At 41.3% G+C, this 16,842-nt stretch overlaps 1 pseudogene; it reads right to left on the reverse strand.

Annotated features, from left to right (window-relative positions):
• Window positions 1–754: 754 nt before the first annotated feature.
• LOC140605219 (large ribosomal subunit protein P1-like) lies at window positions 755–2,906 on the reverse strand (annotated as a pseudogene).
• Between the last annotated feature and the right edge of the window lie 13,936 nt (window positions 2,907–16,842).

Raw genomic sequence — 16,842 nt, forward strand, 5'->3', positions numbered from 1 at the left:
CCCAACAGCTTCCACCACCACTGTAGGAGTGGTTGGAAAGAGAATTTTAGAGCAACTCATCCCAAAATAACCTTAGGAGTCCCCACCCTTGAGTGTCCCCAGGAAAGCTTGGGTGGTTCTTTATGATTAGACCCTTGCTTCCATGTGGGGCTGGGGCAGGGAGTGAGGAGGGCTGGGCCAGCACTCAATGAATTTGCCTCATTATAAGCTTGTTCATTTTATTTAGAGTGAGGATGTTTGTGAAAAGTAGGAGGGGGACGAATGAAAAGGGAGGAAAGAATCAAACCCCTTCTGCAAGTCAGAGGAGTTGGACTTCTGTGGGCTCTGAGAGAAGAGTTGATCTCTTAACCTGAGCTGGCAAAGATTTAAAGTCACTTATTCTGGCAAGGAAGGTCAAAAGACCGACTGTTCATTCCTAGGGATTTGGAGGTAGTAGGTTGCTTAGATTTTGTCAGTGAAAAGAGATAATTAAGGTTCTGAACAACTAGAGACTTCTTTCTATTCGGTGAGCTGACAAAACAAGGCTAGGATTTTTAAAATCTTTAGAATGTAGCTGAAGAATTAATGTTCTCCCATCCATAGTAGTCATGGGAATGGGATAAAAAATGAAAAAATGACCAAATGTGTTACTTTTCAAACATGAATTTCATTATGCTCTCATTGGTAGAGAGCATTGTACTTGATTAAGAGAGATTTAAATAATATGGATTATATTTTATGTGTCGGGTAAACTTTTCATGCATGAAACTTTTCTTTAGGAGCCTAGGAATAAGAACAAACAGAAATCAAAAGGTTACTTGGTGAAACTTAGTAGTGACCTGCACAATCCACACGCAGCTATTTAAATTTATAAAAATCACACCAAGCGAACAATTCAGCTGATCAGTTGCTCTAGCCACATTTTAAAAAATATTTTTGTTTTAAAATATTTTAAGGCTCACACAGAAGTTGCAGGAAGAGTACAGGGAGTTCCCATGGACCTTCTCCCAATTTCCCCCAATAATATCTTACATACCAGAGCATAGTTATCAGAGCCAACCAATTGATGGCAGTACCATACTATTATCTAAACTATAGACATTTTGGGGATTGTTACCAGTTTTAATATGCACATTTTTGGGGGGGGGTGCATAGTTTTTTATTTTTTTAAGATTTTATTCATTCACTCATGAGACAGAGAGAGAGAGGCAGAGACACAGGCAGAGGGAGAAGCAAGCTCCATGCAGGGAGCCCAACCTGGGACTCGATCCTGGGTCTCCAGGGTCAGGCCCTGGGCTGAAGGCGGAGCCAAACCACTGAGCCACCTGGGCTGCCCAGGGGGGTGCATAGTTCTATGAAATTTTATCATGTTTATAGATTGGTGTAACCATGATTATCATCAAGATTATCCTCAACTGTTTCATCACCTCTAATAGTCACATCTTCCCCCGGACCCGAACCCTGGACAAACATGATTCTTCAGTGTAATTTTGTCATTTTGAGAATGTAACATGGATATAATTGGCCTTTCATTAGGCAGCATAATGCCCTGGAAATCCATCAAGTTGTTGCCACAGGCTGCATGGCTTATTAAAAACCAGAAATATATTTCTTATCATTCTGGAGGCTGGGAATCCTAAGACCAAGGTGTGTACAGATTGGGAGCCCACTTTCTGGTTCATGGAAAACCATCTTTGCCTTATGTTCTCACATGCTGGAAGAGGGTAACAAGGTTCTTTGGGTTCTCTTTTATAATGGCGTTGATTCTGTTCATGAGAACTCCAGCCTCATGACCTACTCACCTCTGAAAGGCTCCACCTCCAAATACTGTCACAGTGGGCATTAGGATTTAACCTATGAGTTTGAAAGGCAGCGTCCACATTCTGTCTACTGCAACGGAGGTACTACAATTTGTTTACCCATCCACCTGCTGAAAGACATTTAAGTTGTTCTCAGTTTTTGATTTACAAATAAAACTGCTATACACATTCATGGCCAGATTTCGTGCGGAATTTTTTTGGCTGCTGGCTTATCAGCTACTAAGAGAAACCCTAGCTATAATGGCAGGTTTGTCTATTTCTCCTCCCAGTTTTGCCATTTTGCTGCATATTTTTGCAGGTTCTGCTGCTAAGAACATACCTGCTTAGGAGTGTTATATGTTCTTAGGTAATTGAGCCTTCTTATAGTTTTATAATGCCACTTTTTGTCCTTGCTAATTTTCTTTGCTCTGAAGTCTGTTTTGCCTAATATTAATATAGACACTCCAGCTTCCTATTCATTAATGTGTGCACAATATATCTTTTTCTGTTCTTTTTTCTTTAAGATTTGATTTATTTATTCATGAGACATACAGAGAGAGGCAGACACAGGCAGAGGGAGAAGCAGGTTCCCTACAGGGAGCCCCATGTGGGACTTGATCCCAGGACCCCAGGAATCCAGGATCACAACCTGAGCCAAAGGCAAATGCTCAACCACTGAGCCACCTGGGTGCCCAAAGAGCCCAGGTTTTTATTGAACAGGTTACAGAAGAGGTTTTAGTCAGAAAGATCAAAGCCAAAAGAAAAGAAAAGAAAAGAAAAGAAAAGAAAAGAAAAAATCAAAGCCCATGTCATCATCAGACTCCCCTGATTCTTCTTTCTTTGCTTTCACTTGCTTCTCCTCAGCTGGGGCAGCAGTGACTGAGGGAGCAGGACCTCCTGCTGGTGCAGCGGTGGCTGCTCAGGCAGGACCACCAGCCCCTACGTTGCAGATGGGCCTCCCAATATTGACATTGGCCAGTGCTTTGCAAACAAGCCCAGTCAGAAGGATTCCACATTTGCACCCACTGCTTTCATGAGCACGTTGATCTTATCCTCCGTGACTGGCACCTCATCATCTTGCAGGGTGAGGGCTGAGTTCATGCAGGCATGCCCCCAGACAGAGGCCATGGGGCCAGCGAGTGGCCACTGCGGGATGAAGTGAAGCTTCCTTGCTAGGATAGACCACTTCCATGGTGACTGAGGAAAGGGGGCCAAGCCATTTACTTTTAGAGTAATTAATGATATGTTAGAATTTAGGTCGGCTGTTTTGTTGTTTTCTGTTTGTTCCCACTGCTTTTTGTTTCAGTTTTCCCTTTCATGCACTGCTGTTGGAGTGTTTCTGTGACAGTTGCTTGAAAACCTTGTCATTTAATTCCAACCTCTGTGTGATCTTGGCATGGCATATGTTATTGTCTTTTCTCATTTGAGTTATGGTTTTTCTGGTTCTTGGTATAATGAATGATTTTGGATTGATTCCTGAACATTTTGAGTCTTATGTTAAAAGAATCAGGTTTCTTTTTAAGTCATCTATTTTAGCAAGCAATCAACCCTGAACATGTCTCAGCTCAGTTTTGTGGACTGTGGTTTGAATGTCAACCTAGTTTCAAAACCTTTGTAGTGTTATTCTGGTCTCCCTCACCTGTGTGCTTCCCAGAGTCCAATCTGAAAATGTGGTGTTGCACACCATATTTCAGTTTTGTAAGTGTTTGCTGTGTTTTTTTTGGCAGGTTTCATGCATATGAGCCATTTTTCGGGGGGGGGGGGCAAGCAATCCAGGACCTTAATCATAGAATTAAAGGAACCCTTTTTTCTACTTTATTCCTCTCCATAATTCTCCCCCCAAGTCTCTAGTGTGTTGTCACTGCTTAGTGCCACCCAAGCCACATACATCTAGCGAATTCTGTGTTGGACAGTGCCGATTCAGAAAATTTCCATCATCTCAGAAAGTTCTAGTGTAGAGGGCTGGTATAGATAAACATCTTCCTCTTCATGACCTTAAATCATTTCTGCCTCTCTTAAAGATGATGAATATAGAAAGAAACAAAAGTAAAAACTAGGAGGAGGAAGTGAGAAAAAAAGAATTTCAAAACTCAAAGATTAAAAAAAAGGGGTAACAAGAAAAGAGAGCAGAGAGATATTGGAAATACCCAAATGAAGTAAATCTTAATTAAAAAATTAAAAAAAAAAAGGCAGAGCAAGCTCCCAAACACAGGCTTTCCTTAAGAGTCTGTGTACTTGGCTTCACATGCCAGAGACCAGGATGTCTTCTCAAAGCTGTGTTTCAAAAGCATAGGTTTGAGGTTCAGTCGCCATTCCCTTGGCCTCATTCTCTGCAGTAAAAGAGATATTTGCCAACGGAATCTTAGAGAGCAACAACCACTTCAAAACAATGCGGAATTTGGGGATCCCTGGGTGATTCCGTGGTTTAGCGCCTGCCTTCAGCCGAGGGCATGATTCTGGAGACTCGGGATCAAGTCCCACATCGGGCTCCCCACATGGAGCCTGCTTCTCCCTCTGCCTGCGTCTCTGCCTCTCTCTCTCTCTCTCTCTGTGTGTGTGTGTGTCTCATGAATGAATAAATAAAATCTTTTAAAAAAATGTGGAATTCAAATGCTACTTCCAAATAATGTGCACCCAAAAAACACATACTTGGGTGTGGCAAATTACTGAATATCAACCCCCCACAGGGATTTCCAGTTATGGGATCCTCACTCCTGTCCAGGCCTTGACGAGACACAACTCAGTGCTCTTCTGGTCCCTGGAGAAGAAATATTGGGGATTTCTGCCCTGTTCATCTTTTAGTTTGATGGTCAAAAGAGAGAACCCAGATGCTGTCCTGAAAGCAGCTGGGAGTGTGAACGGCTAGTGCAGAAACAAAGGCAGTCCCTAGCCCCCCGGCTCCTGGAAAAGAGAGAGAAAATGCCAGGGGAGTGAACCTGGAGATCTGAGAAGTCAAGAAAGCACCTAGAGAGCAATGGAGAGACAGGAGGTAGAAGGAACACTGAGGCCCCAGGACTTCAGGACAAAAATTGCTTTCTTCAGAGCAATCCACATACTTGTTTCTCCTCATAGAATTTTCTAGAACTAAGGTTTTCCTTTTAGTACACAACTTCAGAACAAATGTCCTGAAAGAAGTGTTCAAATAATTGTTCTCTCTTCTTATACCTTTTGCCAAAATTTCTCCAATTTTCAGATTTCATCCCAATGCCTCTCCACCCTTATCCATCAAGACATAAGGGAGACATCAAGCATTACATCTGCTCAGTGTATATTTTCACTACTAATATCACATTTAAAACAGAATTCAACCTAATTATTTTAAAAAAACAGGTTTTCGGTCCAAATATGATTGAACAAAAGGGAATATGGCCATACTGAAGTGAAAAAGATACACTAAGCCAGGGTGAAAACTAACAGTATTATTTTAGGGGGCTTATTAGCAAATCATAATAAAAAGCCTAACAACAGTTTTCAGAATCAACAGACTTTTTTTTCCAAAATGGTGTGGTATAAACAGTTTGACTGGGACTCATATGGAACTGGATAGATTTCTTGTTCTATTACTTAGTACCTGGGAAAAATGACCCAAGGTCTCAGCTTCAATACTGTGGAAGAAATCATAATGCTTATCTTGCAAATTCACTATTAGGAGTACATGAGATAGTGCATGGAAGGTGCTTAGCATACTGCCTGGCACCAATGTGGGACACACCACATGTTATCTTTCATCTCTCCCTTTGTAACCTGTGAAACCAAGACTTCTACTGGGCCTTCACCCTTTCTGCCATCCATCCGTGCTGCTGGTCAGGTGCTCTCTTCTCTTTTCTCTTCTAGGCTCCCTATTATCTTGAATAAAATCCTAATTCCTGCAATCATGATGTGCTTTATAATTTCTGTTTCTATTGATTCAAATAATGTATTTAAAGCAAGTGCCTGGGGAAATAATGGCTGGGATTCATCAATAGCTTTTTGACCCTTGCAGTTCCCCCACTCGTCCACTGGGTTTGCTGGTGAACAGTTGATTCAAATGTACTTTTTTGGACCTTACTCATTGTTCGGGTTTATTTTACAGTGCTTATCTTTATTCCCAATTATTCTAACCCACTGAAAGAAAGCAAGGCCCTTGATAAAACAGAGCATGAAGTGCCATTTTTCGCATAAGTCACACTTGTGAGTAGTTGTGTTCTCTTGTCTTGGGCTCAGCACCTGGGGCAAGAGAAAGGGAAGAGTTTTATGTGTGTGTATGTGGCTGGAGCACAGTATTAAGTTGATAGTATTGAAGAAACAGAAGATTTTCTTTTAGTCTGTGTAGAGAATAAAATGAGGGAGAATCATTTTATACTCATGGGAAGGGTTTACTGGGTTATAAATATGAAAAACCCTTCTTAATATTAGCACTTTGAACTTGCTGAGCGCCTTTCAGCAGTGGATTCCAAAGCACTTCGCTGACACTAAGCCACAGGACCCTCAGGATGGAGGCATTATTGCCATTTTATAGTTAGGGAAATAAATGCAAGGAGTGACTTGCTCGAGAGCACAGAATAAGTCCCAGTCATGCTTGGATCTCAAGAACTCAGGCCAAATCTAACCTCTAGGCTACTCTTCCCCCCACATAATTATTTTGTGAAAGGAAAACAATGATTTCAAATGTACATTCAGTTAAGCATAAGGATATATCCCTTTCCACCTGTTTTAACACGTTTTTGAAGTTTTGCTTATTTTTACATTGGCAGGATTTTCAGATGATTAGCTCTGAGCGTCTTTTGTTTCAAGTGTCTCGTGTCGGGGATGAGAGAGATTGGGTGATCAAGGATCTTTCCACTGCTTATTAACTAGTTCATGTTCAGTCTCGTTGGGTGATGACCCACGGGGGCTATTCCAATTCGGAGAGAGGTAATACATTGGTTATCTTAACCTAGTCTTGGAGGGAGTGGGGGAGCATAATTCCATAATGAAAAATGACAGAATTTATATCGGGTCATTTGGGTTCTGTGCAGGAGAGTTCCATTGAAAACCTACGAAGGTGGACATAAAAGTACAGAAGAGATTAGTCTTAGAAACAGACAATAAACATAAATGTAGGACAAGTCCGCTGGAAGAAGGAGCCCTAGAGAAAGGTAGAGCTTGAAAAATGAAGTAGCATCAGCAAGGCCTCTCCTGAAATCCATTTGCAAGTTAGTAGTATGACCTCACTGGACCGGGGGAGGGGGGGGATCAAGGGAAGTAGGCAGCTAAGTGATGAGGGAATGGGCAACTAGGAAGCCAGTTCTATCGCACTAATGCCCTAGAGAACAAGATACAGTAAAATATACCCCTAGTTTCTGGATGAGAATCTACAACTGTTTAATTGTCTGGCATAGGTGCAATAGAACAAAAAGTAACTGAATCTTCACTAATATAAAGGCCAACATGTAACGACCAAGACTATAAATGGAGCAATAATTGAGCTTCATTACCCATGCAGCTCACTGCATTAATACAGGCTTTTCTAACACCTCCACCCCACCCCAAATGCACAAAAGCTTTGGAGGCAACATATAGCCTAGCCTCCATCCAATCTTCATCTAAGGGGAAGAATCAGATTTAAAGCAGCTGGCAGGTCGCTCACTAGTTCTTCTTTCCTTCCTCTCAGTCTGTAGGATCCAGAAACAGGAAGTGATATTTACTCCTTGGTCTTAATAGAACAATGATGGACACTGTGAATGTACGGCACTCTAAATGTTGACCACAGCTGGGAAACATTCCCACAGGAATATTTATAAAGCTTGTGCTTCCGTTTTTGAACATCCAAGTGATGTTTCTTACAATTTTTAAAGAATGGAGGACAATGTGACGTTTGGTTAAAGGAGAAATAAGCCCCACAGAACCAGAAGAATCCACATGAGCCTTGTCCAGGTATATGCATGGTGCTGAGTCTGGGGGAAGGGATGGATGCAATCTGATAATGCTTTTACAAAAGAGACCTAATGCATAAAAAGAGTAAAACTTGATTGAAACCACTTTACTCAAATTCTATTCAACATTCACATGTGTCGTAGGACACTCGTGTCTGCGTTACCATGCAAACTACATGTCTTAGGGTTACATTTCCATTTTTTCCAGAAACAAGGAAAATAGCACTGTGTTAAACAGAGCTTCTGTAGCACTTCTGCTGCTCCCTTCCCATGACCTTCCCTTTGGAGAAAGTCATACTTCGAGCCATGGCTTCCATACTTGTTTAATAGCACTTGATGCCCCAGAATAGAAACAGACAAAACATTATTTTACTAGTGTATTTCTTCTATATAATTAATTTATAACATTGACCTACTATTAAATCAATCATTGAACACAACCAGTGTCTTTAGAAAGTAATTTAAGGGGCAGCCCAGGTGGCTCAGCGGTTTAGTGCCGCCTTTGGCCCAGGGCATGATCCTGGAGACCCGGGATCGAGTCCCATGTCGGGCTCCCTACATGGAGCCTGCTTCTCCCTCTGCCTGTGTGTGTGTGTGTGTGTGTGTCTCATGAGTAAATAAATAAAATCTTTTTTAAAAAAAAGGAAAAGAAAATAATTTAAAATCAGTCTCAGTATTTCATTTTTTGCTGTACTTAGGTTTGGTTGCAGGGTACTGAGAAAAATCCCAGTTCAACCATAGAGGCCTTTACAGAGGGTGAAACTTGCATAGCTCCCCTTGCAATCTCAACATACTTTCTGAAAAAGTGGGTAGGAATATTTCATTTCAAAGACTGTGTCATCAACAATGTATAATAACTGTTCATTCCTTCTCATAAATATAAAAGCCAGAAGAGAAGCACCCAAATTTACAGTGTCATGAACTGTATCAAACAAGGTCGCTTGTCATTTGTTTTTGCACAAATGCACTGTTAACGTAGGGAACAGAGCATGTTCTGCGCAGATCCCTAGGCCTGACCTGGTGTTTAATCGAGCCCAGCATTCACTCAACACAGTCGTGTGGTTATACAGTTTTATGTGAGGACACATGTGTGGGCCTTAACATTTAAGCGCCATTACATTCCTAATCAATGGCGTAGTTAGAAATATAAAATATTTTCAAAGAAGGCCAGAGAAGCTGTATTCTGAGTCTACACAAAAATGAGTTACACCTGAGTGACCAAGTTAAGACATCAGTGGTATCAAAAGAGCTAACTTAATATGCAGCACATGGAACACACCTGTCATTTCTATTCTTTTTTCAAATAAAATTCAAATCCAACGTTTGCAGCTCCCCGATCACTCTGCAGAGTTCTCCTAATATTTGACACACCACCTGGCCTAGATTCAGTAATAAATGTTTGTTGAGCAGATGACACATTCTAGTTTGAAAATTCACTGGCATAATGTAGCAAAGGTTTCTCAAGACCCTCTTGACTTCTCCAGGGGAAGCAGAAAGAAAGCGAAGGCACTCCGCAGTCACCTACCTCTGGTACTTAACTACCTTTAAAGCTATTTCTCATGCCTACTATATAATGGAGGTTTTTACAGGTGTAACTGCAGGTCTGTACGGGAGATATTATTATTCCCAATATTAGAACTCAAAAATCAAAATAAAATGATATTTATCAGGGTCAATAAATGAGTAAAATGTGGAATTGAGGTTCAGAACCTGGGCCGTGGGGCCCTAAACCCATGCTTCCCCTACTCCTTCCCTCTGCTCTGATGTTCTTTACCTTTTCCTCCATTTCCTGCCTCTCCCAGAAAGTGAAAGCACTACATATAATTTAAAGCCTCCTTGGATTTGGGCTTAGTCAAAAAAAGCCTTCGGGTCTCACAGTTGCACTTGTTTATACATAAAGGATTGGGATAATAACGTGTATTACGTGTACATATATACACATATAATAAAAAAGCATAAACATATGCTATGTCTACACATCATGTGTAAAGAATAAGTGTCTTAAGGTTTGGCATAAAGTACATTTCTTATCATCTCAGGGCATTTTGCGGTGAGAGCTTTCCAATTCAGAAACGAACATTTTATTCTTTCCTTGGTAACTTTTTGTTTAAATTTTTTGAATGTTTTCCTCCCCTAGATAATGGAGAGTGTACTAACCAAATAAACACAGAGTATTAGAATTGCCCTGCTGATAATTTTGCTACAACTCTGAAAAATCATTTCTTGCAAAAATAAGCTAGAGACAATAGTCTAGGATCAAGGTTTCTCGGCACACAAAGTAGGCTTTGTCCAGTGGATGTTTTCCTTGGGGTTTTTCTCCTTGATAGAGCGCTAACAAAAGTATAACTTTCCCACTTTGTTCCAGGGGTGGGGGTTTGAAGTCTATTGAGGGCAACTTTGTGCCTTATCTAAGCCTCTCACGGTGGGTCACTTGGGAGGGAAAGACCCAATTTTTTGGTACCTGGACAGGAAAGAGGGGCCACAGGGGGAACCGGGAGCAGTTCTCTGCTTAAAGGGATCTGGCATGTTTGCATAGAGGAAGATGTTTATCCCCGTTTATGGCATATCCCTTCTTCCTCTACATTTCCCATGGTTGGTGTTACTTTTTATAGCATGTCTGACTGTCTGGGAAGGAGCCTTGGAGATCCATGCCTTAGAAAGCAAAAAGGAAGTGAAGGAAATCTTTAGTAATGCTATCTGCAGAAAGTTTCTGCCTTTCAGAATTCCCAGAGCAGGTGAATTCTGTGTGTGTGTGTGTGTGTGTGTGTGTGTGTGTGTTCCCAGAAGCACATATACCCGGTACATATGATGTGAGAGCTTTTCAAATGGGTAACGTCATTGAAAGAATCAAAGCTTTTCCTTTACACACTTTTGCAACTCCTTTAGTATATTGAATACATTGTCAAGTGAATATTGATTATTAGTAATTAGATTGAAAATTATATTCTGATGTCATTTTTCCCATGGTCTAAGGAACTAGGAGGATCCCACTGCCTTTGGGTTTTAAATATACCTAAGGAAAACACCCCAATTCCTGTGATCTACTTTTACTTTTATCATTGACATTATGATTTTTGCAAGATTAGTAAGAAAAGAAAGGAAACTTCCAAGCAGAGTTTAATTTTAAAAAGGATGCAGGGTATCTTTTAGAAAGATTTTCTTAATCATCTGGATTAATCCTGACTTTCAACTCCAGATAAGAAATAGGATATCCCATAAGGAGGATTTGCAGCATGTAGGGAAGTCTTTGCCAACCAGGAAAGGCTCCCAGGGCCTGAATTATTAAAGTTAAATTTATTGGTGATTATGTCTATTTCCTGTATAAATGAAACTTCAAAACAAACACTTGAAAAAGTCAAGAGAAGTCAACTAAATAGCATGGTTTTTATAAGCATAAAAGAAGTGGCCATTTTCAAAGGGCCTCATGGCTTGGCAGATTGAATAAAATGAATGTGAGAGCTTACTGTTAACCCTCGACAAATGCTAACACATTTGTACACACACACACACACACACACACATACACACACACACACACACAGAGTTCACAAGAAATAATAGACAAACTGCCTGGAGATACACAGCTTTAATCCCATCAAGGGGCTCTTGTGACATTGTAAACCAAGTAACTAGAGTTTGAGTAGTTGAGGCTGTCCCTAGACCTTCTGGATGGGATTAATTCCATGTAATTCTCTACAGCCTTTTCTAATTGGTTAAGATGTGTGAGATGCCATGCATAATGGAATCACTTAGCCATCTGCATTTCACACTCTCACACAAGCTACTTCAAATGGGGAAAAAAAAAAAAAAAGAAAGAAATCATCGTGAGAAGAGAAGCCAGCAATGGGCTCTTCCTTATAGGAATATAGTATCTACTCTTCTCCCAGACACTATAACAAATCAAAACAGTGAACACCAATGCTGCTACATTAGCAATCTCCCCTGCGGAGGAGGGGCAGTTATACTATAAATGAGCCTGGGTGCTGCAGAGCCAGGTGCCTCAATCTGCATGTGGAGTTTTATGTTTTGGTGAAAGGAAAGGCTGAGCCTTGTGCAAGTATACACACTGGTTTCATAGGAAATAGATCTTCAAGAAGTGAAGCTGTAACAAAAATAACAGATACCAGGTTGAACAGGTACAGATTGTCCAAATCAGTACCTGTTGCCCACTAAAATACTTCATTTGGCCAAGTTAGAAAATAAAATCGTCAGTATACCACGAAGGTCACGCAATCCGCTTGCTTAGTCGAAACTTTCCAGTTTTCAACTTGTTTGTTACGGTGCCATATAAACACAACTTCAACCCGCAAGTCATTATAATAGTAACTCAACCAAAAGCAGGCTCTAGTAATACACAGTGACTGTGGCCACATAATGCTCGTTCCTTATTCAAGCTGAATACAGCTAAATGAACCCTGACGTCGAGCGTGTATTCATGTGCCTCTAAAGCAGTGAACTTACACATATGCCTTGTGATGCTAACAGACCTCGACACAATCTTGGTGGCTTGAAAGACACACTCACAGATAATCTATATTTTTTAAAAGATTTATTTATTATCTGAGAGAGAGAGGGTGCACAAGTGGGGAGAAGGGCAGAGGCAGAGAGAGAATCCTAAGCAGACCCCTTCCCCCCAGTGAGATCATGACCTGAGCTGAAATCACCAGTCAGATGCTTAATTGATTGAGCCATCCACATACCCCAAGATCTAAATTTTGGAAAGAGGTAAGTGAATTTCATTATCTGAACACCTGCTTCTTTAGATGTGATGGTTGGAAAAGATGTGGGAGAAAGAATGGTTTTCTTGGTAAACAAGATTGGAGGTTACAGGGGAAAAAAGCCAACAAAGGAGCACATCACAAGACAAAGTGATGAAATGGGCTTAATTTTTGTAGTTAACTGTAAAAGGGACGCCAAAATTACTCATAAAAATTAGACTTCTAGAATGAATGTATTTAAGAGCAGTAGGTTCCTTGAGCCATCTCCATCTGAATCATTCAATGTCCTTATTAAAAATGCCCACCCCCCATACCTTTTTCATTCTCCATCTTCCTTTCTGGTTGCTCCCATGTAATCCTTGTCTGTTATGTGTTGGGCTTTCCCCTAAACTCAGAACAGCTTTAAGATGAGGACTGTACTTCCTTGATATCTCCAGAGCTCAGCGCAGAGTCTAGCAGATATCCATGTTGAATGAATTAACACTGACTTAAGAAAGTGGAATTTCATATGGTTTCACAGCTAAATCCGAAATAGTTAATATCATGCATTTTTGTCGGATGGGTCTGAGTGATGGATGTACCACCATGAGGCCTGAGCAGCTGAGCCAATGCTCATGTCCTGTTCATCATCAAGGGAAAGGGAATGAATGTACATCAGGCACTAGGTGCCAGGAATGATGACGGCCTCCTCAAAACAGGGTCTCCTGTAAGCCTCACGATAAGACAGAGAAATTGCTACCCATTGGAGAGCCAAGGTAGTAGAAGCTCAAGGAGATTAGGCTGCATGTCCAATTTCTCAGAGGGATAAAGTGGTCCAAGAAAGGTGAACTACATGCAGGGGATCCTCTGTCCATCCTGCAAGTTGGGATTAAATGGATTTTTTCAATGCCCCAGTATCTGATTTATCCTATATCCCACCCTAGAAATTGAGAAAATTCCCAAGACAAGGCAGGCGAGTCTATACCCCATCTCCTGGGTTGTCCAGTTTGGTTAGGCAGGCTATTCCAAAGTAGTTATTTCCAAAGCACACCATCTTAGAGCAGATGGGAAAAGACTCTCTCTCCCCCTCGCTCTCATCCACCCCACACTCCTGCAGCTGGGCTCAGACCAGGATACCAGAGGGCCACAGGGTCACTCTAGAGTTCTAAGCTTCAGGCAGATGGCTCCTTAAATGTGAGGCACAACCTAGATCCGCACACAGGCTAGAGTTTCATGGTCAAGAGTCTGTTGCTCTGTGAAGGAACAAAGAAACCATTAAAGCAGCCCTGGGCGTTCTCCAAGAGATTTGGAGAAAAAAGAAAAAGGTTAGTAGTCACAAGTAGAGGAAAAATAGAATCTGTATTTTCTAGAGACTGATGTATGTATGTGAATATGTATATATGCCTGTATGCATGTTGAATTCCAGAGGCCCAATACGGAGCGCACTAAAGGCTCTTCACATAGATTTCTTTTTCCAGTTTATTACTCCCTGTTTGATGAGCATGTAGCTGAATAATTCATTTATACTTGGTACATGTACTACTACGTGAGAGGTCTTGACATGTACATGGTTAAGATCCCTCAGGGGCCGAAACAGAAAAGCCCTGCAGCAGCCCAGGAAAGCACTTTCAAACGTGTCTCATTTCCTTAACAAGAGGTCTTCTGGGTAAGATCACACTTTTTTTTTTTTAAGGTTTGTTTATTTATTTATGATAGACATAGAGAGAGAGAGAGAGAGGCAGAGACATGGGCAGAGGGAGGAGCAGGCTCCATGCCAGGAGCCCGACGTGGGACTCGATCCCAGGACTCCAGGATCGCGCCCTGGGCCAAAGGCAGACACTAAACTGCTGAGCCACCCAGGGATCCCCCAAAGATCACACTTAAAGAAATAGCATTACAAAAAAAGAAGAATAGAGAAAAAATTTTATATTCTTTTTAGATTACATTTTCCCTTATCTGAGGAAGATAAAATAAAAATATTTTAAAAGTATGATACTAGTTATAAGGAAGCACTTCCAACATTAATTAATATTGACAAGGCCACTTGAATTATGCCAAATATTTCTTTAAAGATTAGCACTTTTTTCTTTCTTTTCCTTTCCTTTCCTTTCCTTTCCTTTCCTTTCCTTTCCTTTCCTTTCCTTTCCTTTCCTTTCCTTTCCTTTCCTTTCCTTTCCTTTCTTCTTTCCTTCCTTTCTTTCCTTTCCTCTCCTTTCTCTTTCTTTCTCTTTCTTTCTTTCTTTCTTTCTTTCTTTCTTTCTTTCTTTCTTTCTTTTCTTTTTCTTTCTTTCTTTCGTATCTGGCCCTCAAGAAATGAGTACATCTATGGTTCAACTTTCTCGTTTCCAGGAACACTCCATATACCAAAATATGAGACTCATTCCGCTTACCAATTTTTCCACACACATTCTTTTTTTATTACTCATGCTTTTTTTCGCTTCCCAACTGTATTTACATAAGGTTTGGGGAAGCAGCAGGCAGTTGGAGGGTATGGGGAAATATACCAAATTTTGTAGTGTTTTAACAGGGATTTCATCTGCCAAAAAACAAAAACGCTGACACTGGTGAGTTCTTGGCTCAAGTGGGCAAGAAAGATGTATCTCCCCTTTCACCTCAAAGGAGGAACCTTTTTTGGATTAATAAACAACTAACTTATAAGAAGGACTTCTCCATCCCTAACAACCCACCACTCTTTAAAAAATTCATACTCTCCTTGCAAAAACCACCTTTGGTGTCATAGAAGAATTCTAAACCACAATGTTTTCCTAATCCAGGATTGCTCACCAAAATCAAGGCTTATGGAGATATTTTTGGTAAACTTTGTTTGCCTCCATCCTGAGAAGGCTATATTAAACAACACCCAGAATTGCCTAAGGAGTAGTGCTCCCAACAGTGGCACGGGATTGTTTCCAGATCAAGCATACAGCACTGGCTTACCCTTCCCTGCCTTCTCACATTGGAGACTTATTAAAATAGAAATAAAATGTTATTTTAAATATAAATTAATTACATATTGTAAATTATAAATTAGAGAGGACACCTCCATGAGATATTTATTTTACGAATCGATCAATGAATGGTAAGACACCTCTGCCTGGAGTTTCAGAAAGGATTCCAGCTATTTATTGACTGTTCATGGTGTGTTGCCCTCAAATTGCGTGTGTGGCCCAGAGGCAGGGCATTACACCACAGGACCTGGGGACCTTCCTCCAGGCTGTGGAAAAGTCTAGGGTTGGTAAGTGATGGGTGACAGGAAAACACCCCCATAGACTGTGGCCTGATCCAGGTTAAGGTCTTAGTCTGCACTCAAAGCCCTCTAGAGAATAGCCTTCTAATATTTTCCAGCCTCCCTCTTGGGGTAAACATATTCTCAGCTACAGTGTGCTATTTTCTATGAGACATATTCACCCCACCACTGTGCTATATAATTTTTTTGCCCCCAAAATGTTCTTTCTACCCTTTCCAGCCTTCCCAGCACCCTTTGCCATCACCACACATCTCACCTTCATCTTATCCACCTCATGTCCTCCTCTAGGAATCATACCTTCCCTGAGGTTCTTCACACGTCCACTATCACCATCCTTACCATTGCCCCTGCTAGAAGGAGCCACTCCTCTCTGCTCTCACTGATGTAGATCTCCATCTCCCCGATTCCAATGACACTCTTTACTGTGTATTTGGAGGCTTGGGTCGTTTGGTTTTTTTGTTGTTGTTGTTTGCTTATTTGTTTGTTTTTGTGTGAGTCCCAGCTTTGCAATTTAGACCAAGGAGTTTCCCTTGCTTTTATTAATCGGCCTCCACCCAGTTCACAGGCCCAAAGCATTCCTATTTCACAATGATTCCCACTGTGGGAAGAGTGGAGGCGAGGGCAGTATGCATCTGAGTCTACAATGGGGGAGAATGTATACAGGCTACAAGAGTACCTCACCTCTTGCTTCCCGACTCCACAATTTCTCCCGTCCCAAATAACCTCCCCACACTTGAGATTTGCCATATTAGACTAGAAACAGCTGGTATATTATTCACCATTGCATCTCCTACATTGTCTAGCACAGTGCCTTGCACTTATTAGGTGCGTGCAGAAAAAAAATGTCTGATGAACGAATGAGTGCACCCATAGAAAATCTTTCCTTGGGGTTAGCACCTCCCTGATCCCAGGTTTAAAACACAGATCCTTAGGGCAGGTTATAAAACATCTTCATCTTTAATCCTTATCCCCCTCTGCAGCCACACACACCCTGTGACCAAGCATTTATCTCAGGGCACAAAATGCCATTTGCGTACTGATCAAAGGCTGTGGGAATGGGCGGCATGAGCAGAATGGCAGCTGCACTCAGATCTTACCCACACCCTTCCTGTTTGCGGCAGCCCACCCCAGGGGCTATTATGTTTTCGGAAAGCTAAGCACAGCCCCTCCTCCCCTGGTCCTTACAGACACTCCGTGGGTCTGAGTGGCAACCCCTCGGCCATGGA

This window comes from Canis lupus, chromosome 1, assembly GCF_048164855.1.
Source record: "Canis lupus baileyi chromosome 1, mCanLup2.hap1, whole genome shotgun sequence".
NCBI classification, from domain to species: domain Eukaryota; kingdom Metazoa; phylum Chordata; class Mammalia; order Carnivora; family Canidae; genus Canis; species Canis lupus.